The 25541-nt window shown below is 35.4% G+C and overlaps 1 non-coding gene across 1 annotated transcript; it reads left to right on the plus strand.

Moving 5' to 3' along the window:
* Positions 1-24876: 24876 nt before the first annotated feature.
* On the plus strand, positions 24877-25125 carry LOC121831249 (small nucleolar RNA snR44). Its single transcript, XR_006074623.1, has one exon. It is a non-coding gene; the product is annotated as a small nucleolar RNA snR44 (small nucleolar RNA).
* The last annotated feature ends 416 nt before the right edge of the window (positions 25126-25541 follow it).

Here is a 25541-nt window from a genome sequence, read left to right on the forward strand (position 1 = left end):
GGCTTTTAGTTATAAACTGGCACCTGGGACTGTGGATTCTCAACTGCTGTACCCTACTGACTCAGTCAGGAGCTTTTAAAAGCAAAGAAGACAAAGTTACATTCTGTCCTCGTGGAATCAGAAGGTCATCTGCAAAGCAAGCTTTTGTTTACAGAAGCAGAAACAACAGTTTTTTTAAAGCTGTACAAGACCAGGCAATTACAAAACTAACCCTTGGCAGCCCTTAACATTTGGAAGTCCATTTTTGCTTTGTAATTCTTTTAAGCAAAGTAATTTTAAACTTTGAAACATAAAGTTAGCCATCAACATAATGTTAGCCATAACAGGTATTTCAATACAAACTCCAATTAAAGCAATTCACAACAACCAAGCTAGCACTACAGAAAGTTCTTAGTAGACTAGGTTACAGAGAGGAAGATGAATACATGAAAGGGTATATTTTATCAAAACCACAGATAAACAAACCACATTTGGGAAATAAATAACCATGTCCAACATTGCAACATAGCAAACCCTCAAAATTAATATGGAAGAAGAAAAAGAAATACTAATAATCTAGCAAAACAAAACATCACCCAACAAATTAACAGAAAATGGCAAACCGCTGCTGTGGGATGTTCTGTATGTTAAATGTGTTGCTCTGATTGGTTAATAAATAAAACACTGATTGGTCAGTAGCCAGGCAGGAAGTATAGGCGGACAAGGAGAGAGGAGAATTCTGGGAAGTGGAAGGCTGAGGCAGAGAGTGCTGCCAACCACCATGATGAGAAGCAGATGTTAAGATATGTTGTTACCGGTAAGCCACAAGCCACGAGCCGTGGCAACTTATAGATTAATAGAAATGGGTTGATTTAAGATATAAGAACAGTTAGCAAGAAGCCTGCCACGGCTATACAGTTTATAAATAATATAAGTCTCTGTGTGTTTACTTGGTTGGGTCTGAGCAGCTGCGGGTGAGAGAGATTTGTCCTGACTGTGGGCAAGGCAGGACTGGAGAAAACTCCAGCTACAAACCACTTTCTTTAATAACCTTAAATAAAAATAGCATAAACGCACCACTAAAATGATATAAAGTAATGAACTGTGTTGAAAAACAAGAGCTAATTCTATGTTGTCTCTCAGAAACACATTTATCCCCCAAAGACACCCCAAAACTTAACATCAAAGGATAGAAAGCAAGCTACCAAGCAAATGGAAAATGGAAATAATCAGGCATAGCTATCCTTATGCCAACAAAGTAAACATTAAACCAGAACTAACTAGAAGAGATAAAAAGGGACACTGACACTGCATATTCAGAAAAGGAACAGTTCATTAAGAAGATATAAAAATTGTAAACTTTTATCTACCAAGTATTAATTTCATAAAACTAACCTCAAAAGACATAAAGGATCACTTATGTACTGACATCATAACCACGGGGCACTTTAAAACTCCACTTCTCATATTTAAATAGGTTTTCTAAACTAAAACCAAATTAATAAACTTTAGAGATAAAAATATAATATGGATGAACTACACTTAAGAGATGTATACAGAAAATTCCACCAGAGAAGTACAAAACCTCTATAATGAAAACTTCAAGATACTGAAAAGGTAAATTACAGAAGGTGCTACATGATACAAAGATACCACATATTCCTGGGTTGGCAGAATTAATATTGTGAAATGCCTATACTATCAAAAGTAGTTCACAGAATTAATGAAGTATCCAGTGTCATATTTCATAGGCTTAGAAAATAACAATATAAAATTTCACATGGAACCACAAAAGGCTAGGAATAGCTAGAGCAATCTTACGGAGTAAGAACACTGCTCCAGGTATTACTACTATACATGACTTAAGATTGTACTATAGAGCTATAGTAGTCAAGACTGCTTGGTACTGACATAAAAATAGGCAGGAAGAATCATGGGTATAATAGGGAACCTGGAAATAAAATGACAAAGTTATGCCTACTTAATTTTTGACAAAGGAGGCAAAAACATGCATCAGAGAAAAAGGCTTTTTAACAAATGGCTAGCAAAACTGTTTTTCTACATGAAGAAATATGAAATTAGATCTATATCTTTCACTTTGTGTAAAAGAAAAAAAAAAGCTATTCAAGAATCAAAGACTTTAAGACCAGAACCAAGTTTCTAGAAGAAAACATAGAGGCTACCCTTCAAGATAGTGAGAACATTCTAAATAGAACTAACCCCAAGTATCAACAGATGGGGTTACATGAAATAAAATGTTCCCGTACATCAGAGGAAAGAGTCAGCAGAACAGATAGCTCACTACACAGGGGACTATTTTTATCCCTTCATACAAAGTGCTAATATCTAGAATTTTAAAAAGCACTTCAGAAATTAAATACAAAGGAAATAAAACTGCCACATGCCTTTAATCTCAGCACTCGGGAGGCAGAGGCAGGCGGATCTCTGTGAGTTCAAGGCCAGCCTGGTCTCCAAAGCGAGTTCCAGGAAAGGCACAAAGCTACACAGAGAAACCCTGTCTCAAAAAACCAAAAAAAAAAAAAAAAAAAAAAAAAAAAAAAAAAAAAAAAAAAAAAAGGGCAAATGAAGTGAAAAGACAGTTAAAAAACAACCCCCCCTCACAAATAGCCACTAACAATTTTAAAAAAGCACCTAATCTTCCTAGCCATCCGGGAAATGCAAATTAAAACTAAGATACTCCCTCACCTCCATCTGAATGGTTTTCATTATCGAGCCTGCCAGCAAATGTTGGTGAGGATGTGGAGAGACAGGAACTCGAATCCACTGTTGGTGGGGGTGCAAATTAATACAGCCATTGTGGAGATTAGCTTGGAGATTTATCAAAAATGAAAAGTAGAATGACCATATAACCCAGCTATTTCCATCCTGGATGTTTACTCAGAGAATGCTGTACCCTACCGCAGAGATATCTGCATGCTTATGTTTGTTGCTGCTTTATTCACTACAGCAAAGAACTGGACCATCCTAGTTGTCTATCAACAGATGAATGGATATTGAAAATGTGCTACATTTGCCCAGTGGAATTAAGGCCTATGGGGGCTATTCTCATTCAAACCACCACAGTGTGATAGAGGAGGAGTTGCAGAGAGGATATTATGTAAATGCAGTACTCATATATGAAATTCTCCAAATAATTCTGAAGAGATAAAATATTTCACTATATAGATAGTTTGTTGTAGGATTCATTGAACTTAAAATATAATAATATATTTTTCTGAAGAAATGTAGTACTCACCTGTGTAGATTTACTTAATTAATGATATCTAACTTTTCTTTGGTATAAACAATGATGATGATTTTGGAGTAAGTTAGAATTTGTATGAAAAATCCATTATTCTATTTATCAGTGGTGTTAATATATAAACATGTCAAACATTAAATATGTACTTTTGGAAAAATGTAGATGAAAGTAATTATTATTTATGATTTTTGAAAAATGAAATGTATACTGTACTTAGAACACACTTCTCCTACCTTTTATCCACCTATTTCCCCCACCTTTCCCTTCTCTTATTAATCCCCTTCTCTCCCCTAGACAGTATCACTTATAATTTCACGTTATACATGTTATATATACACATATAATTTTATTTATCAATGAATCTAGGATCTACAGATGAAAGAAAATGTGATGTTTGTTGTGGTGATATTGTGTTCCCCAAAATATTGTGTACCTTAATAAACTTATCTGGGGTCAGAGAACAGAAAAGCCACTATTTAGGCAGTGATAGCACACACCTTTAATTCTAGCATTCCAGAGATAGAAATCCCTTTGGATCTCTGTGAGTTCAAGGCCACATTGGAAAAAGCCAAGCATGGTGACACACGCCTTTAATCCCAGAAAGCCAGCCTTTAATCCCAGAGAGTGGTGGTAGAAAGCAGAAAGATATATATAAGGTGTGAGGACCAGAAACTAGAAGCATGTGGCTGGTTAAGCTTCAGGCTTTCCAGCAGCAGTTCAGCTGAGAGCCATTGGGATGAGGACACAGAAGCTTCCAGTCGGAGGAAACAAGACCAGCTGAGAAGTTGACCAGGTGAGGTTAGCTGTGGCTTGTTCTGATCTACCAGCATGGACCCCAATAACTGGCCTTGGGTTTGATTTTATTAATAAGAACTTTTAAGATTCTTGCTACAGTTTGTCTTTCTGAATCTGATTTAATTTACTTAAACGATAATCTTCAGTTGCATCTATTTTCCTACACACAAAATAATTTCATTCTATGGTTGAATAAAATTCCATTGTATATTTACACTACCTTTACATTATCCATTGGTTTGCTAATGAATACCAACCTACGTTAGTTCCATAATTTACCTATTGTGACTAGTACCACAGTGAATAGTGTTGTAGGATAATCTTTTTGTACACTATGAAGATGTGTCTCTACCAAGGCACCTTCTTATTGGTTTAATAAAGAGCTGAATGGCCAGTAGCTAGGCAGGAGAGTATAGACAGGACTTTTAGGGAGAGATAGGAACTCTGGGAAGAAGAGAGGTGGAATTCACCAGCCAGATACAGAGGAAATGGGGCATACAGTATGGAGGAGAGGTAACAAACCATGTGGCAGAACATAGATTAATATAAATTATGAATGGGCTAATTTAAATTTTAAGAGCTAGTTGGGAATAAGCCTAAGCTAAGGCCAAGCTTTCATAATTAATGAGAAATCTCCATGTCATTATTTGGGAGCTGGTGGTCCAAAGAAAGTTTGCAGAATAGTGTTATGCAGATATCTCTGTGACATGTTGACTTAAGGTCCTTTGGGTAAATCACTAGGTGTGGTATAGTTTAATATGTTTTATTCTAGCAGTTTTGGATTTGCAACTCTTACATGAAAAAAGCCTTTGATCCATTTTGAATTTATGTTTGTACAGGGTGAGAGAGAGGGATCTAGTTTCATTCTTCTGTATATGGATATAGTTTTCTGCACCATCAGTTGAAGAGGGTCCTTCTTCAATGCTTGTTTTGGCATATTTATTTTAAAAAATCAGGAAGAAGACAAAGATGCCTACTCTCTCCACACCTATTCAATATAACATCTGAAGTCTTTGCTGGAGCAATAAGAAGCTGAAGGCAATCAAAGGAATACAAATAGGAAAGGAAGAAGTTGAAGTATCCTTATTTGCACATGTTAAGGTTTCATATGTAAAAGACTCTAAAGACACTACTAGGAAACTTCTACAGCTGATAAACACTTTCAGCAAAGTAACAGGATACAAAATTAATTTACAAAAATCAGTAGCCTCCCTACATGTAAATGAAAAACATACTGGAAAGAAATCAGGGAAATTATACATTTCATAATAATTTTTTAAAAATACCTTGAGATAATTCCAGGCAAGTGAAAGACACATAATAAAAACTTGAAGACACCAGAATATGAAAATTTCTCTCACATTCATGGATTGGTAGGATTAATATTGTAAAAATAGCTATCCTACCCAAAAGTGATCTATAGATCTAACGCATTCTCAATCAAAATTCCAACACAATTCCTCTCAGAAATTGAAAAAAAATCACCTTAAAATCATATGAAAATGTAGAAGACACAGGATAGCTAAAACAATCCCAAATAATAAGAAAACTGCTGGAGGTATCACCATTCCAGATTTCAGCTTGGCTTATAGAGCTGTTGTAATAAAAACAGCATGGGATTAGCATAAAAGCAGACACATTGGTCAATGGAATAGAATTGAAGACCAGTATGTAACGTAACTTCACACACCGACTGATATTTGACAAAGAATCCAAAATTATACACAGGGAAAAGAAAGCATCTTCAAGAAACCTTTCTGATCACATTGGATACTGGCATGTAGAAGAATGAAGGTAGTTACATATCTACATACACAAAACTCAACTCCAAATGGATAAAGAACATCAGCATAAGTCTAGATACTCTAAATTATAGAAGAGAAAGTAGGGAATATGCTTGAACTTGTTGACACAGGAAAGGACTTCTGAACAAGACATTGATAGCACAGGCATTAAGATCAACAATTAGTAAATGGAGCTTCATATAGTTAAAATGCTTCTGCACAGAAGAGGATGCTATCATTTGAGTAAATTGGTAACTTACAGAATGGAAAAATATTTACCAATTATACATCTGATAGAGGGGTAGTATATGGAATATATAAAAACTGAAAAGGACCCACATCTGAACATTAAGAAGACAAATAAGCCACTTTAAAAATGGGGTATAGAAAGAACCATACTGTTCCCAAAAGATAAAACACAAATGGCAGAGAAACACTTAAAGTATTCAAGCTCTTTAGATATCAGTGAAATGCCAACTAGAACTACTTTGAGATTTCATCTTACATCAGTCAGAATGGCCAAGATCAATAAAACAAATGACAGTACATGCTGGTGAGGATATGGGACTATGCGGACATTCATTCATTGCCAGTGAAAGTGCAAACTGGTACAGCTGCTACAGAAATCAATGTAGGTGTTTCTCAGAAAGTTAAAAGCCAATAAACCACAAGATACAGCTATTCCACTCTTGGGCAAACACCCCAAGGAGCCTACATCTTTCAGAGACACTTGCTTATCCAAGTTTATTGCTGCTTTATCTACAATAGCCAGAAACCAGAAACAGCCTAGATGTACATTAACTGATGACCCATTCATAATGAAAATGTGATACACACTTTGAACACAATGGAATATTATTTAACTTGTAAGACATGAAATTATGAGATTTGCAGGTAAATGGATGGAATCGGAAACAATTATCTTTAGTGAGGTAACCCAGATGTTAAAAGGCAAATATTGCAGGTTCCTCTTATATGTGGATGTTAACTTTCAGGCTTTAGATATGTGTGTTTCAATCAGAATAACTACAGATGTTAGGTAACTAGTAAGGGACCAGGAGAGAGGAGGGAATCTTCCAAAGAAGGGGAAATAAAGCATAGTATTATAAAGAGACACAGGAAACTAGAATAGGAGGAAATGAAACACAAAGGAAATAAAACTGCCAGTCAACAAATGGACAAATGAATTGAACAGACAGTTTTTGAAAAAACAAACCCCCACAAATAGTCAATAGTGATTTAAAAAAAAACACTCAATATCCCTAGCTGTCAGAGAAATGAAAATTATAACTGCTATAAGATATCCTCTCATCTCAGCCTGACTGTCTGCCTTCTTTTCACCCTTACAGTGCACACACACACACACACACACACACACACACTATAAGACAGATCTGGTATTTTTAGTTGTGTTCTGTTGTACTAAGTACATGAAGAAAAATGTTAGGAGTTGTAAAAATGGAAAACCTTTGATCTCTCCTCACCTCCATTGCACAACTCCTCCAATTTTAGCTCGGTTTGAGAGGAATCTGTGTAAAAGCTTGAACAAACAGCGTGTTAAGTAAACATGCTATTAAAACTGAATTCAAGGACTGTATGCCTTTCTTTAGTTTTGTTGTTTTTTTGATTGTTTTAAACACAGTCATGCATGCCTAGAGAAATGCATAAAATAACCCAAAGATATTAAAATGTATCAATAACCCAAAGATACCCCAAAATAACCCAGTGCTATTCTACTTGTCTCAAAATGTTACCCCCATCTGCAAATAACACTACCAAAAATATTTCCACAATTAAAAATAACTTACATAAATTTTATCTATATTTTCATTTGTTAGCCAGAAACAGGATTACAATAAAAAACTTAATGAGAAACTGGCTTCAATTTATCATGGGTGCCCTTGCCAGTCTTGGCTCTTGACTTTTCTTCAAATAACTATGAAAATCTGTTTTAGACAGATTTTTCATTGGGCTGCCAGCTCACAAAAAATGACATACAGACTTATTATTAATTATGAAAGCTCTGTCTATCCACTAAGAGCTTATAACTTAAACTAATCCCTTTCTATTCATCTATGTGTTGAAAAAGAAAAGTTTTAATTCTAACACAGTAAAACTATATATATATATATATATATATATATATATATATATATATGAACAATTATCAGGTATTGTCCAAATAAAAAGGGAAGGTTTTAACTTTATAAAGTAAAACTATATACAGTAAGAACAATTTTTAAGTAAAAATTACATTCACAATGTCCAGTCTATATGTATTTGGCAAGTTTGGAGAAAGTACTGTATTATCTATCCTAGGTTAGTGAGTCCAAAATTTTTAAACCATTTTTTTTATCATAGCTTGTATTACCAACCCCAAAATATCTCTTGAGATCTTAAAACACTTTTTTAGACAAACAACTTAAGTCTCTATGTCTCTCAACCTTATACATTTTACATCTCTTTTGTAAGTTTCTCTGTTGAGTTTGGTAATAAAGAAAACTAACTTGTGGTGATATTTTGTTTGTACTCTAACAAATAAAATTTGCCTGAAGATCAGAGGACAGAACCAGCCACTAGATTAAACACAGAAGTCAGACAGTAGTGGCACTCACACCTTTAATCCTAGTCCTTGGGAGGCAGAGATCCATCTGGATCTCTGTGAGTTCAAAGCCATCCTGGACTATATGAGATTAATCCAGTCTAAAAGAGAAACAGAGCCAGGCAGTGGTGGAACACACCTTTGATCTCAGTACTTGGGAGTCACATGCCTTTAATCTCAGCACTAGGAAGGTTGAGACAGGAAGTGATATGGCTGGGCAGAGAAAGGAATATAAGGCAGGAGGAGACAGGAGTTTGGCGCCTTTCAGCTGAGGACTTGTGCATTTAGTCTGAGGATTAATGGAGACAGGATATTCCCCTTTGGACTGAGGAGTTGACAAGGTGAGAAATGGCTGTGGCTTGTTCCTTTGCCTCTCTGATCTTTCAGCATGTATCTCAATATTTGGCTCCAGGTTTTTATTAAGACCAATTAGGATTCATGCAACAGTAACGATTAACTTTCTTACCTTCAACTTCATCAGAGACCCAGAAAAGATAAAATATTACTGAATGAAGAGGAAGTACAGAGCAAACAAACTTCCAAAACTAAGAAATGGCAGAAACATTTGACTGCCTGGACAGTCACCCCAAGGTTTCTCTGCAATGTTGTGGCATCCATCTTCAGCCTATGGGCCTAAAATATCTGACTGACTTTTCTGTGAAGCAGGAATTTTTGAAGGACTGTCCTACTGTGTATTGTCAAAATTTGGCAGTCACTTTCTTTTGTGTCCTGTTTGTCCAGTTTGGACAGTATACTGTCAGCAGTCAAGGCAACAGCAGTTTCTTGCCCAAATGCCTAGCTTTTGCCACAAAGAAAGCAAACTCCATATGAGGGTTCCTTGATGCCCATTATCCTTTTTTGAAGTAGATTGGTGCTGCCAGGAGCAAATTTGTCTCACTGTCATGAAAAAACCTTATGTTATAACATTTTAAATTGTGTATTTAATTTATAACACACACAATGTGTGTGTGTGTGTGTGTGTGTGTGTGTGTGTGTGTATGTGTATGTGTGTAGGTCTTTGAAGTGTTTAAAGATCACCTATCTATCTAAAATATATCTCTGTATGACCTTAAAAACATACCTAACATGACTGTAAGTTTAATTGTTACAGATGACTATTATCCTGTATTTCTTTATTATTTTAAATAGCTTTTAAGGACTAAAACTTCACATAACCTTTTTAAATGAATTGTATGGGTACAATACCTTAAAGAAGAATAGAAACATATATACAGTATAACAAAAATAACATTAAATTTATTTCAATATACAAAAATCCATACCAATGTAAAATATTTGAGACTAGTTGTTTAAAAGTAGACTCAGCAATCCATCCTTTCATCCCATCATTTTTATGCTATATCCTTTTTTTCCCTTCAGAAAGAGATCCTTGAATCTAATCTCCTTTGTTCAGCTTTTTTTCTGACTATGACCAATAACAACTTGTAACCCACCCCCTTAAATGATGACAAACACCCATAACCCCCAAACTATCACCCTTCCTCTTGGGAATGTGGGTGTCATGTTCTCTAGACTGCTTCCTGTTGTCGGGGGGTGATGGAATCTTTGGGGGACCCTGAGAAAAATTAGGATAATGGTCAGGTCCTGGGAGAGCTAGCTGTAGTAATTGTTGCCCGGTCTTTGTGCAATGGGAGGCTTATGTGCAGTCCTGGCTAGAATCGTCTGTGAGGCCAGACCATCTCAGCCAGCAGCCTTGAAGCTGTTCTGGATGCCAAACTCTGAGGAAACTGCAACAGAGGCACTCTGAGATGCTGGATCACCTGGGCCACCCATTTTCATTGGTGTCTGGTCCCCTTGCTCTGAAAACACACAAACTTTCAAAGGTAATATACATATCCATATTAACAAATATGGGTTGTGTGTTGTACACAAGCCAGCCGAAGATGATTTTTTTGTTTTATGTTTGAGCAGGTAAAATATATATCACCTGTCCTGTAGTTTTTTATTTTAGGTTTATTTCTTTATGTTTGTAGCCAAGATTTTTAGGGGGTCTCCTCTGATCAAACCTGATCTCTTTCAACCTTGAATGAATTCACAGTCTTTCATTTTCTGTGGAAACAAAAGCATAACCTCTCCCCTAATACAACATATATTTTGACTTCCATTTTGAAGTTAAGATATTTTAAAAATATATATGTTAATTTAATTTAGCAATTTTCATAATCCAATGTCTCTCAGCAGCTATTCACTCATCAGCAATGAAAAAAAATTTGAAGTCAACAAGATACCATGTAGGATCTAGATTCTCTGTGTATTTTTCATTTTTATGTGGCTTAGCTTTTTTTATATTATTTTATTCTCTCTTTAAATACTTTATCTTATTATTTATAAACTATTTTTCTCTTACTATCTATACACGTTGTTCCTCTTTTTTTTTATGCCTATGCACATTTTTAAAACACTGTAACCTGTTTAGTGGTTTTTTTCCCCCCTAATCTGGATCTATCTTTACTGAGCATCTACAGCGCTTTCTGACCATATGAGACAAATCTTAAACTCCCATGTCAACCACCTCGTGGCTCAGCTTAGCACATGGTGTTAGTGGCTAGCTCCAGCTTGCAGGCATCAGCTGGTAGCTGTGCCTCTCTGTATGCTGCTGAGCACCAGCCTAAGAGACTGCAGGACTAGGAAGCTATACCAACTCCTTGTCCAGAACTTTTCTTAGCTTTCTCAGGCCCTACATTTGAATATTAGAGCTCTCATGTTGGATGCCATTTGTAGATGGCTTTTTCTTTTTCTCTGCCAGCTCACACACACACACAAAAAGACACAGATACTTATTATTAATTATGAAAGTTCAGCTATAGCTTAGGCTTGCCCCACTAGTTCTTATAACTTAAATTAACCCATTTCTATTTATCTACATGCTGCCATGTGGCTCGTGGCTTTTACCTCTCCTCCTGCATGTTCTGTTCCCTCTGTGTCCAACTGGCAACTCTGACTTTTCCTCTTCCCAGAGCTTTCTCTGTCTTGAAGCTCTGCCTATACCTCCTGCTTAGCTATTGGTTGTTTAGCTTTTTATTACACCAAGCAGAGTGATCTATCTTCACACAGGGCAAAGGAATATTCCACAAGAGCCCATTGTATTGTGGTGGTTCTTCAGACTGTGCTCCTACAAAGTGTACAATAGCCTTTGTTGTTCTTTCCCAATATAATGTCTGACACTTAAGCAAAACTGTGATAGGCACATGTCACCATATATCTTTATACACTGATAATGTTCTTTTTTCTCCAACATAAATAAGTGATGCTGTTCTATCATGATGTGTATGTTTCTCCTTGTATTTCCAATGATAGATCAGTTCATAAAATGATTTTGAACCATCTTCTACCAGTAACACTAAGAATACTAAGGTAATTATTTTTAAATTTTATTAATTTAATGGAGCAATTGGTGCATTGTAGTTAAATATGTATTTTTCTGATTACTAAGGATGCTGAAAATCTTATTTTATCATTTTTGATAAACACATGAGTGTGTTTCTTCTTGAGTATTTTCCTTGCTAACTTATATGCATGTTGTAACATTACAGACATTAAGGTTTTATCATATATGTGGCAGCTTTATATATTTGTTATTCTTATTATGATTTGTCTTCTATTTTATTGGGTTTCATTGCATACTCTAAGGAGATTTTTAGTTTAAAATTAAATATTTTCTAGATTTTCCCAAATGATGAAATTTCTCCCAAAATACGGAACTTTATTTCAAGTATTTTAATGGCCTCAAGGAGAAATTATTTTTAACTATAGCACTTAGAAAATAAAATGCTTTTTTCTGTTTTTAAAAAATATTCATTTCTGTTTGAAGATTTTCTAAACCAATTGCAATGGTTTATTTTTCTATGTCTTTTATTCTTTTTAAATTTTATATATTTTGTATATGTGCACCCATGCCACAAAATGCCTGTGGAGGTCAGAGGATGGGGATTAGTCCTTTCCTTCCACCATGTGGCTTGGGGATTGAAATCAAGACTTTAAGGTTGGCAGCTGGCACCTTAACCTGTTGAGCCATCTTGTCGGCCTTCTAGGTGCTCATAAGTATTATTTTATTTCAATATCATGATTTATTTGGGTATTTGATAAGATGATTCTAATGTTTCCCAAAAAAATGCCACTTCTTTTAAAGCTTTATTTTATTGGTCTATATTTTTATTTACCTGTATAGCTTTTAGTTTGATTCTGTCAACTTCTAAATAATTATCACTGTTTATCATCTATGTATCTATCTGTCTATCGTCTACCTATCATTTATCTAATACCTATCTTCTAACCACATATTTTCTCTCTCTATATATTTACATATAGGTATATAAATATATATAGTCTGCCTTGTTTCTTATATAATCTTAGTAAGAAAGTCAAGCTCTTTAACAAACTTTTATTGCTTTTTCATTTGTTTTCACAGATCATATCCTTGCTTCCATAAATGTTTCTCTGACATTTTGATTGGTTTACTTATATAAGCATGTTTTTTCCTATTTCCAAGGTTTGATGTTCCATTTTGCATTGGATCCACATGTTCATTAGATTTTGTGGTAGTTGTCAATCCGTAAAAGTATATTGCTTGTCTGAAAAGTACTGCATGGTTCACATTTTAGTTTAAGAAAAAAAATTTAAAGTCAGGGAAACACGACAAGGGTCATCAGTGTCCACAGTCTGGTCTAGAATTGTTGCTTTTGGCCTCGGTAGAATAGCTCATTAGCCAACTGACAAGAGGTGAAGACATGAAAAAAAATGTGTGGAGAAAAGAGGGAGAAACTCTTAGTTTATTGGTCCAAATCCTGGAAGTCAATGAGGATGCACATGTCACCCTCAGAAAACCCCAATCCCATCAAGATAATAAGTAAAGGATCCTATGTAAAGGTGTTAATTGGTGAAGGTAACTAAAAAAATTCTGTTTAAAATTCCCTGTGTAAGAATGGACAGAAATTCAATGATTATTCTTTGTGCCTGCCTTTAATGATGTTTGACTAGAATATTAATTGTTTAAGTCACATTGGGTTTATTTCTTAAATAATGAAACTTAAAGTAAAGCAAGTCATTTTTAAATAGAAAGGCAAATCATTTAATTATTTTATATCTCTTAGTTGAAGCAGATTTTTGCATTAATTCAGATATAGCTTATAGTAATGGAACTACTACACATATTATTATTGTTTTTAAACTATAATGTCTTTGTTCCCAATCATAGAAAATCCAAATACTATAAAGTTTTGAAAAATATAACTAAAGATTTTAATCTTTAGCTGTAACTAGGTAAAAGAAACATTTCTGTCTTATATTTTTTGTTTTAGCATCGTTTATGATAGAACCAGTTTACTGGATTATGTAATAGAATGTAAAGATCACCAACACTTTTTAGATCCTCTGAACAATCATTGCTACAGAATGAATTCTAGGACAGCCAGGACTACACAGAAAAACCCTGTGTCTTAGTTAGGGTTTCTATTGCTGTGAAGAGACACCATGACCACAGCAACTCTTATAAAGAAAACATTTAATTGGAGTGGCTTGCTTACACTTTCAGAGGTTTGGTCCATTATCATCATGATGGGGAGTATGGTGGCATGCAGGCAGATGTGGTGCTTGGAGCCAAGAGTCCTACATCTTGACAAGAAGGCAACAGGAAGTCAACTAAGAAACTGAGTGGTATCCTGAGTATTGGAAACCTCAAAGCCTGTTTCCACAGTGACACACTTCCTCTAACAAGGCCATACCCACTCCATCAGAGCCACACCTTCTAATAGTGTCACTCCCTATGAGCTTATGGGGGCTAATTACACTCAATCTACCCTGTTGCAGGATATTTGTATACTGTGTGAAGATATGTTATTGTGATTGGTTTAATAAAAAGCTGAACAGCCAATAGGTAGGCAGAAGAGGTTACATGGGACTTCTATCCAGAGAGAGGACCATGGGTGGAATCTAGGCACGTGGCATTTGCCAGCAAGACATGAGGGATTTGGACGTACAGAATGGAGAGGTAAAGAGCCATGTGGTAGAATGTAGATTAATATAAACGAATTAATTTAAGTTATAAAAGCTAGTTGGAAACAAGCCTAAGCTAATCACAATTAATAATAAGGTTCTGTGTCATTATTTGGGTGCTGGTTGTCCAAAGAAAGTTAGACAAGAAAGACTCAGTACACTACCACACTAGGTACTATGATGAAAAGTGATTTAAAGTGATACAAACTACTTGCAGATCAAGGATGGAAATAACACACTCTATGTAATTGTCCAAGTTCCTGCTTAAGATAATTTAATCATATTGTAAGAGACAAAGCCTGAGAGATTGGGTTCTGAATAACTGTAGTGAGCCTTAGTCCACAAGTACCTCTTCTCTACTGTAGTGTGAGCACAAAATATGTTTTCATGTCAAGCTATTGGTAGATGTTTGTTACTGCAGCACAACCCAGTTTAAACTAGTTAATATAAGACTTTCCTGTCTTAAATGTGAACTACTGAGATATTCTATTGTGAGTACATTGTATGAGTGATAACTCGTAGACTGACTCTTCCATAAAAATTCTTTTCCAAAATTTTTAAAAGTTTTCCTTTTTATTCATGGATTTAAAATATGCTTATGCTTCAGCCACTTTAATGTTGTCTAACTAGGAATTATTATCCCAAATTATTTTAAGGTTAACACAAACTATGTATCTATCTACACATACTTCTATCTCTATATTTAAAGAACCATAATTTTTCTGATTTTTTTCAATGATGTGGTCACTATGCTTTCAATCATTGACCTGTGCCAGTGGTTACTAGTTATACCCATTTTTGCACAATTACAAAAAGAACACAAGCAGCAACAATTTTGAAATGCATTACAATGCCAAGGTTTATACGCTCTCATTAAGCATTAATTGGTAGTTGATGGCTATTGCTATTTTTATCACCATTAGTTCATAGCAGTATAATTAGTAATGCTAAGTACAGGAACCACATTAATAGCTCTACTAATTGTAAATCTGGAGATAGAAACACAACATGACTGGTTAATTTCTAGGCAATATCTCATGATAATTAGCTAAAAGAATTTGTGTTGAACTAGAAAAGTAAATAATTTAAACTTTCCTACAGTTTTCTTGTGTGTGTGTGTTCTTTTCAATACCATTCTTTAATGTGTAGATTATGTTATACCATCTGATACTAACATGTTTTCGTTTACATTCCATATAGTGTTTGGTAAACAATGATTCATTTATCTCTTTCAAAAAATACAAAGTCACTTTAAAATAAATTCTGTCATTCTACTTCCAAACTTCTGAAAGAATATATCTGAAATTATGTACTGCTTTTTATTATATTTTAATTGGTTCTCAATGTTTTATGAACAACCCCCTGAACATCTTTTAGAAGCCCACTGTCATTCTTAATTTCTTTAGCAGCAATCTGGCCAATTTAAAAAATCTTTTTGACTAAAGTATCATAATAATACAATTAAGGATAGAATGCTCCTAAATGCAATAAATAAAAATAATGTGAACATTCTATATATTACCTTCATGTTTGATGTGCTAATTTCTTGTGCAGCTGTATTCTATGGCTGCTAATAGTCTATAGTAAAAATAAAAACATGGAATGATTGTTCCATTGTCTCATGCTTCTACTAAAGGACAGACTTTAAAGTATAATTTGCTAAATTTTGCTTTCTTTGGTTTACAGAGGAATTTTGGTGAGGTACATGTTAAGCAAATTAGGAACAATAAAACAAAAATGCAGTCATATATAAAACTGAGTTGTTTATAAAAAATCACAAAGTAGATTTAATTTTACGTCCACCCTTTTAATAGTTTTCATTTACTCTGTGGGGCTCTTTAGAGATAATATTGAAAATGTACCATTTCATGTAGGTATTTATGTTTGCTTTTGAGTTTTTAATGAACTAAGTTACATTTGAAAACACCAATTTTCCTCTCTTGACTTTAATTTCTTTATTCTTTTAACACCTAATAGTCATGAAATATGTTTTCCTACTTTATTGATAAGAAAATGGCCAGATTAATGATTTTAGCATATCAAAACTAAGAATGTCAATATATTTTATGACTAAACAGTTTGTCAAAATCAGTAAAAATGAGTTGAACTTGTTTGGAATGTTAATATAAATTTATATTGTTTTTGTCTGGTGATGCAACAGTTAAGAAAAAGAAAGCCACACGGTAGCAATCCTGAAAGAGTTTGTCTTCCGCCGGGCGGTGGTGGCACACGCCTTTAATCCCAGCACTCGGGAGGCAGAGCCAGGCGGATCTCTGTGAGTTCGAGGCCAGCCTGGACTACCAAGTGAGTCCCAGGAAAGGCGCAAAGCTACACAGAGAAACCCTGTCTCGAAAAACGGAAAAAAAAAAAAAAAAAAAAAAAAAAAAAAAAAAAAAAAAAGAGTTTGTCTTCCTTATTGGCATGCAAGGATCTTGTGAGTCTAGCTTTATCATTCTTCCATGAGCTTTTAATTCTTAACAAGATGCTTGTTAACCTGTCAAAAATGTGTAGTGCTATTATTTAGTTGTAATTAGTTAATGATTGCATCATCTCTTTTAGCAGGTGATGCCTTAGCTGATGGGAGTCTTCTATTATCTTTAAAAGTTACACATGTAAATTGTAGGAGACAAAAGCATATGATGATTATTTTTCATCAAATTAACCCACTAATCTATGGTGTGTTTAAAGAATTGGCATGAACAAGCTGTTTGTTATATTGTGGGCAATTTAATTCTAAGATGATAATATATGACTTAGTCCAACACTACTTTTCCAAAAATAGAATATGAAGGTGACTCTTGTTCAATCAAACAAGAAATGAGATTCAATTATTTTATCCTTTTTGTGATGGCTAACATTAGCAGAAAAAGTGCTACCGGTTTCTTTATTTTTATTAAGTATTCACTTCTAAAGTGAAAGGTAATAATTAACCACAATTAATTATCACTGACCCAAGAAATACTGGACCTTAAAATTATATAATACTTAGCATTGTGACAGCCATGAACAGTGTGAAGCAGATACATGTGGGGTTGCTGAATTCTGCCTAGGCTGAGAGGACTGTATCCTGTTCTAGACCTTTTTGTTACCTGCCAGCAGATGTCCCTATAAGGCAATAGTATCTTGCAGTTAGAGTAGCTGGTTATGAAAATCAGAAGTTGAACCACTCATCGTATTTCCAGAGATTAATGGGGCTAAACCCACCATGCACTTCACAAGGTTTCCAGAGGCTGATAAAATGCAATGTACCATAAGAGTAAATTTAGTTTACTTCTGAAAACTAAATAGAACAGCATTCATTTTCTTCTTCAAGTTTCCTATATTTATCAGCAATAAATCCATTCTCTAAAATAAAATAAAATTCTCAGTTGGGTGTGTGTTATCAGTTTTCTTTCTCATTTTTTTTTAGCTTCTTGAGAATTTCATACAATGCATTTTGATCATATTCACTCCTTCCCCCAACTCCTGCCAGATCCATATCTGTTTGTCTACACACCTAACTTTGTGTCCTCTCTCTGTCCCGTTTTCTTTTTTATTTATTCATCTTTCTATAGTATTAGAAATTAGAGTCAGGACATAAGTATGCTAAGTAAGCACTCTACCACTGAGCCAAATCCTGCCTGTCCCCCGACTGCTTACTTAAAAATTCATCACGTACAGTTTGTGTTGTCCATAAATTCTTGCATTTGTGGTCTTCAATGGAGTCCCACTAGGGGGAATGCACCTTTAAAGAAAAAAAACAAAATAAAACAAAACAAAAACTAACCGACCAAATAAAACTTTCCCTCTCCCGGAAGTTATCAACAGCCAATAGCCCCTTAGCCAGAGGTAGGACTTTGAGGCCTCCCTTTTCCTTCATGATGGAGCTATGTCTGGCCCGAGTCTGCGTAGTTCTTAAGCATACTGTCTCAATGGGTATGGATTATAAATTCGTAATGAAATTAATTAGTTTTGCTTGGTTTATGGGCTTTCTTGATATTTCACATTTACGTTTGGTGTGTTGCTCATCTTTCATTTTCTTTTTGTCCTTCCCTGCTTTCTTCCTTCTGTATCTCTGGAAGAAATGCAGGTGAAGACACAGAGATTTCTAGATAGTCAAGTTCCAGCTTATTCTGAGCACTGTGTTGTTCTAGCACGAAACCCGTATGTGTAATCACAGATGGTTTGTGTTTAACAGTCCGCCTTTGAAAATAAAGATTGTATTATTCCCCATCAAAGAACTATTCAGTACTGTTCATCTCACCTGCTTTAATGAATGCATAAGAACCAAAGTATGCTGCTCTTTAATTTATTTTAAGCAAATGCAAAGTGTTTCTACTTAAAATAATCTGTAGTCTCTTGGTAGGTTAAACAGGGCTTTGTTTCTTTTTAATTAAAATGGCAAAGCTTTCCACATTCTTATTTAATTTAATTCTCAGAATAACCTGGCAAGTCGGTAGTTTCCAGTTCTGCAAGGGAGAAGATGCAGGTACAGTGAGGTAGATAGTAGAGGATAAAGTCATATAGATAGTAATTAAGGGGCCGGGTTTACATCCTGGGATACTGACATCCAGGGACCAATCTCAGATCCATTCTGATGCTCCTCTCCTGTATCAAAACATATTAGATAAAGTTTTACAGCAGTGAAGTAGAGGTTGTTACACTGGCTACATTTAGACAACATTCAACTTTACAGTGGTAAACCAGTGATATGCACATCATTTAATTTAGAGTAGTATTCGATTTATATTTCAATAACAAATGTTCACAAATCATGATACCTCCCCCCCACCGTGTGTGTGTGTGTGTGTGTGTGTGTGTGTGTGTGTGATTTTTTCTTGCTTGCTTTTCTTTTTTAAAACAAAAGCTGTACATTCCATTTAAAGTGTCAGAGTTTAGTTAGGAATACATCATAGTGTTATAACAAAAATTTCCAATCCTAGCTTTCTATAAAACAACCTAAAGAAATGCCACTCCGAGCCAGGCGGTGGTGGTGCACGCCTTTAATCTCAGCACTGGGGAGGCAGAGACAGGCGGATCTTTGTGAGTTAGAGGCCAGTCTGGCCTACAGAGTGAGTTCCAGGAAAGGCACAAAGCTACACAGAGAAACCTTTTTGTCTCGAACTCCCCTCTGCCCCTGCCCCCCCAAAAGAAATGCCTCTACAGTATGAAACTGTTGTTTTCATTATAACATGTCCTCAGTGAAACTTACAGAATAACTAGAGGAAACAAGCCTATGTTAGCATTCCCCCAAACCTCCTGTCTGTTACTATGAGAAGACTGGTGATAAAAATACTTAGGGCTGTGAAGGTTCCATTCATCAGGCAAGCTTACAGCTGATAAATGCAACAATGTATTTGCCACCCTGGGAAATATTTTGACAAGGATCCTCAAACCCTAGTATAAACATTCCTCCAAACTTAAAATTCTTGCTTAGAGATGGTTGCACATATTTGGGGGAACCTATCTACCATATGTTTCACAAGACAGAAGAAAATGGGAATTTTCACTTCTCCTATTGTATGTATTATAGGAATTTTCATTAATAAATGAGTAAATTAAGTGTATCTTGTCACAGAGATAATCCCCTTGGTTGATGGGAAATATAGAATGAAATCTGAGACACCATCATAATTTAAAAAGTATGATCAATATTTTAATGGTCAAGGTATAAAGATGTGTTTTTTTTTCTAGATAATATGAAAGTTTACTTTATAGGGGTTAAAGTTTCCAGAAAGTGATGCCAGTAGAGGGGAGAAGGTTTTTTTTTTTTTTTTTCTTTATCCATGGCTAGAATCATGCTTGAAAACTGTAATAAAATATACATTAACAAGGAAAAGGGAGATAAATGCATTAATGTAAATTGTATACAATAGAGGAGCCCTCAAACTAAATATCAAAGGAGGGAAAAGATGTAAGTTTTGTGTTTTAAATTTTTTTGACATTATAATTACCACATTTCTCCCTTCCCTTTCCTTCCTCCAAACCCTCCTGTACACCTGTCTTTGCTCTCTTTTATTAATTTTGCTTAGGTTTTTGAAAAAAGGGGAGCATGATGTGTTTCCTTATGTAGTAACAGACAGAGAACTACTTGTAAAGGTCTCGTTGGATTGTTCTCAGTATTTCTGAGTGACATTCAGTAGGGCAGGACACTTGTCACATGAAGACCTTAACAAGAGAAATTTAGAGAATGCTCTCCCTAGTCCTGTTGGCCTACTCCAGAGAGGAGGATTAGAGAAAGATAAGAGTGTTTTCCTTGTCTCTAGGGTTTCCTCAGTTTCTAAAGTATCATATTTTTTTTTTTGGGGGGACATCTTCCCATATTATATCACCAGTATGTTTATGAATTATATGCATAAGAAAGTTAATACTTGAATTTGGCAAGAGAGAGTTGATTTAACAAATGATGCTGATAAATTACCATCTGTCTAGAAAAACAAAATGTCTCTGTCCTAAACAGTTTTTACAAAAGTAACATAAATGGAGCACAAAAGTCTTATAGGCATGTTGATAAAAATATTCACAATGTAGGAGAACCTTTTTAATCAAGGCAGATGATACAGAGGTGTATATAAGGTAGACTTATTTATTTATTTATTTATTTATTTATTTATTTAGGTTTTTTGAGACAGGGTTTCTCTGCGTAATTTTGTGCCTTTCCTGGAGCTCACTTGGTAGCCCAGGCTGGCCTCGAACTCACAGAGATCTGCCTGGCTCTGCCTCCCAAGTGCTGGGATTAAAGGCGTGCGCCACCACCGCCCGGCAGTAGACTTATTTTACTGAACTAAATCTTCTGCCAGGTATCTTTTGCCAGTTAGTAAATAACTAATATAATTTTGTTAGAAAAAAATAAAAATAAAAACCACATTTTGATGAACAAATTAATTTTATCCGTAATAATATAGGCATATATATAACATGCTTATAATATAAGAAAACAATTTTAATAGAGTTGAGAAATACCTAAGTCAATGTGACCCCAAAACTTGTTACTTGGCTTAAACTGCCTGCTATCAAGGACATAAACTCTAAAGTAACAATGGTATAGCATTTTATTGCCACCAACATGGTACTAATTAAAAGAGCTGTTGGTGCCAGGAGTGTAGAGATGAGAGCACCTTGGTGACCTATAGCTGACAACATGAGCAGTTTCACACTTCTTGGATAACAATATGAAATACATCTTAAATTTAAGACCGTGTATATTTCTTGTGATTACTGATAGTCTCTTTCATAGAAACAGAAAATTCTTTCATAGAGATAAAAACACAAGCAAAGAAAACTGCACCTCTCATATGGATTATTGTTACTACATCAGAAAATATGGTGCAAACAGTAAAAATGATGCATCAGAGGGTGTATTAGTTATCTTGGAGGATTTTGCCCCTGAAATATTAAGTGAGAAACGTAGGATAGAGAAATGCCAGTACCACATGATGCAGTATTTGTAAAAGAAGGACATACCATCCTGTGTTGGTAACTGAATAGTGGTAAACATATTCATGGTTCTTTATGTTCCATCTAACAATATGAACAAAGGAAATATAGATGATACCCACTAAATTGTTAACAAGAATGATTGTTCCCTACGGGGAAAAGAAAGAGGAGTACACCAAAAACTTGGTGCCTCAAAAGCCAACAATATATTCTGAAAGCTGGGGCTGTTGGATTGCAAGTTTAAGGCCAGCCTTGGTTATATAGCAAGAATGGGGGGGAAAAGATGAAATGAAATATTTCCGTGTATTAACTAATCATTCCTGATCCTTTTTGTGGTGGTATTTTATTTGTGCTGAAATGTGATATTTTATTTGTATGTTAATAAATAAAGTTTGCCTGGAGATCAGAGGTCATAGTTAGCCATAAACAGAAGTCAGGCGTGGTAGCACATGCCCTTAATCTGATCATGTGGCAGGCAGAGTCTCTGTGTGTTCAAGGACATAGCCAAGTGTGGTGACACACGCCTTTAATCCCAGTACCAACCATAGAGACCTGGAGGTCTGTATAGACAGGCAGTGATGAGGAAGTGATGTGGTTGGGCTTAGAGCCAATGAGAAGGCAGAACAGGAAGGTAATAAAGGTGCAGGTTAGACAGGAAGAGGCTCTCTTGGGAAGCTACAGTGAGGTGTTAAGCTAAGGTTAGTTGGCGGCTATTGCTCTAATCTCTACGGCTTGCACCTCTGTATTTGACTCTGTGTTTCTTGTTTAATAAGACCATTTAGAAATTTCTGTTTTCTAAATGAAACACCTTTTCATTAGAAGAAAGCTAAGAACTCAGATGATTTTTCTGCTTGCTTATTATATCTTCTTATGATAGCACACTCCATATATTGCTTGTGGGGAATGTGCTCTATTTTTCCATACTTTCTGTTTTTTTCTACTCTTACAGATATTTTCCCTTTTGTTGTTGTGTGATACAGGGTCTTAAATTCCCAGGCTTATTTTCAAAATTTGTAACAGGAGAGATACCTTGAGCACAAGCCCCTAAAGACACATTACAGACTAGAAATAACCTAGGTTCTGAATTCAGATGTACTGGGGATGAAAACTCATTTCAGTTATTACTTGAATGACTTTGGACACAGTGTTCAATATTTCTTGCCTTTAGCTTTTCACCTACAGAATTTAAAGAAACAAAACTACATTGGAGGGACTGTGTTAGAGATCTATTTAATTCAATTAATTTATTTAACTTTTTATCGATTCTTTGTGGATTTTACATCATGCACATCGATCCCACTCATCTCTCCCACCCTTCATGTTTGCCCTCTGCACTTGCAACCTCCTTCCCAAGATAAAATTTAAGAGAAAATAAAGAGAAAAGAAAAATCTCATCGTAGAGGCTGTAGCATGACACAGTGAGTCACACAGTATACCCTTTATTTAGTTCATATGTCTTACTTGCAAGCGTTCATTGCAATGAGTCATTGGTCTGGTTCGAGGCCTTTGGTTTCTGCTACACTATTGATACTGGGCCCTCACTGGGACTCTTCTTGGATATCCTGTTGTTCTGTGTCATGGAGATCTTGCAGCTTTAGATGAGGTGGACGTTGGTTGCAATGGGCCAACTCATAGACCTGGTTCTGTGTCTGGGTGGTTGGTGGGTTGGTCAGCCCTCCAGTGCTTCCTCATCCTCACCACCAGTGTGAGCTCTCCTGCACTGCCCTGCCTAGCTCACTCTATGCATTAAGCAGCAAGGGGTGGGGCCGGTTCTCCTGCTCTCATGCCCTCAGGGCAGGATCACCAACACTTTCACCACCAGGGCCAGTTCTACTGAGTTGCCCAGGTGAAGTAAGTGCAGGGGCCGCTCTGTTAAGTGCTGCAGGGTGAGAAGCAGGGCCAGGTAGAGACTTAGCTTTTTTTTTGTTTTGGGCTGGAGGGATAGCTCAGCCATTAAAGGCTAGGCTCACAACCAAAAATATAAGTGTTTTGTTTTTTTAAAGAGTGTGTGCAGACACCTTGTTTGGCACAAAGTGCAACAGACACATTGCTTCCCTATTCAGAATACTCAGCAGAAGTTAGAGTTAGAGTCACGCAGTGCTGAATTTAATGGACATTTTTGATGTGGAATGCACACTGAAGATTATGCACAATTAGTTGCCTTCATTCCCTGTAACACCGAGGTGCAATAAATAATCCTGGGGTTGTCTGCGTGGGATTCAGGTTTGCACAGTGGGATCTTGCCTTGCCTTGGCTGGCTTGCACAGCCTGTTTGCAATTGTTTTTATGTATTATACGAACAAAGCATGCTTTTAGATACAGTAAGTTGTCTTCCATATAAAGTCTTACGGTTTTCATTTCATGAAAAGTGGATGTAATTTTTTTTTGACCATTCAGCTAAGTTTTAGGCGATTTTTCCCTAATAGAATTTTCCTGTTATGTATTGGTTTCACTTGTAAGAAAATAGGTTTACTTATATACTAAATCCACCTAGGCAAATAGGAGATCTGGCTATGTAAGATAGCATTGAATGTAGTGGGTATTTTTATATAGAAAGTGCAATGCAACATAATTGTATACAATTCCCTTTTGAAAGAAAACATTTATATTGACTTAAACTCTAAAAGATGAAATTTGAGGACATTAAAAACATTATTCTGAAGTTTAACTTTTCTGAATTCTAGAAGCCTGGTAGGCTTTTTTCTTATGTAGCTCATTGGATTTTTAACTTATTCTAATATATCAATTTTTTACCATAATTTATTGACTAAACATCTTTCTGACACCCCATTTTCCACTTATAAAAAAATGGTGGCCTCTTGTGATTGCTTCCAATGAATTTTAATAGTAATCTCCTAGTCTTTTAAATCAGTTCATACAGAATACAGTCTTTCCTTTTTCCACTGCTGATTATAATTTCTCTCCTCTGTCACCAATCTCATTTAAAAAGAAAGGTACATCCATGTTTTCCTAATAACCTACATTGTCTTAAAATCTTAAACAACCCTGGTAAAATGATACTTACTGTACCAGAGAACTGGATGGTGTGAAATGAAAAAAACAGTATTTTGTATCAAAATTAACTCTGGTAACTCATGAAGTTGGTCTTTATTTCCTCTTGTCGTCTTACTAATGTTGATAAAAAACAAACACAAAACAAACCCCCTTCATCTGCTGTGGATAGCCCCATGTGCGTAGGGCAGAGTGATGAGCTGAGATTACTGCCAACTAAGCATTTACTACTATTTACTAGCATTTACAATTACTCAGCATTACAGCTTCGCGGAGCCCTGGATTACACGTGCTTGTTTCTGTCTATCAAGCTCCTGGGAGGCTTTTTGTTTCTTCTAAATCTCTTCCAGGTTTGATTTTTCAAAAATTGGGCTAAAACTCAACTTCCAAAATCCAAGTTCGTGATTGTTCTATTTTTGCATTTTCATAAGTTTCTTTATAGGGTATTTTCCATTTACAAAATGGATAAATTCTTGTCGTTTAAAAAATACAGCAAAGATGTTTTAAATGCAAACTATTACCCAATTTCTACCACCATTTTCATTAGATTACTTGTTTACAAAATGAGTAGAAAAAGATGATTGCGAGAGAGAGAGACAGAGAGAGAGACAGAGGCATTAGTTGATTGGTTATTTCACTTTCATAACAGCAGCATATTCTTTATATCTCTTTTCAGCTC

The sequence above is a fragment of the Peromyscus maniculatus genome, chromosome 7 (assembly GCF_049852395.1).
Source record: "Peromyscus maniculatus bairdii isolate BWxNUB_F1_BW_parent chromosome 7, HU_Pman_BW_mat_3.1, whole genome shotgun sequence".
In the NCBI taxonomy this organism is placed as follows: Eukaryota; Metazoa; Chordata; class Mammalia; order Rodentia; family Cricetidae; genus Peromyscus; species Peromyscus maniculatus.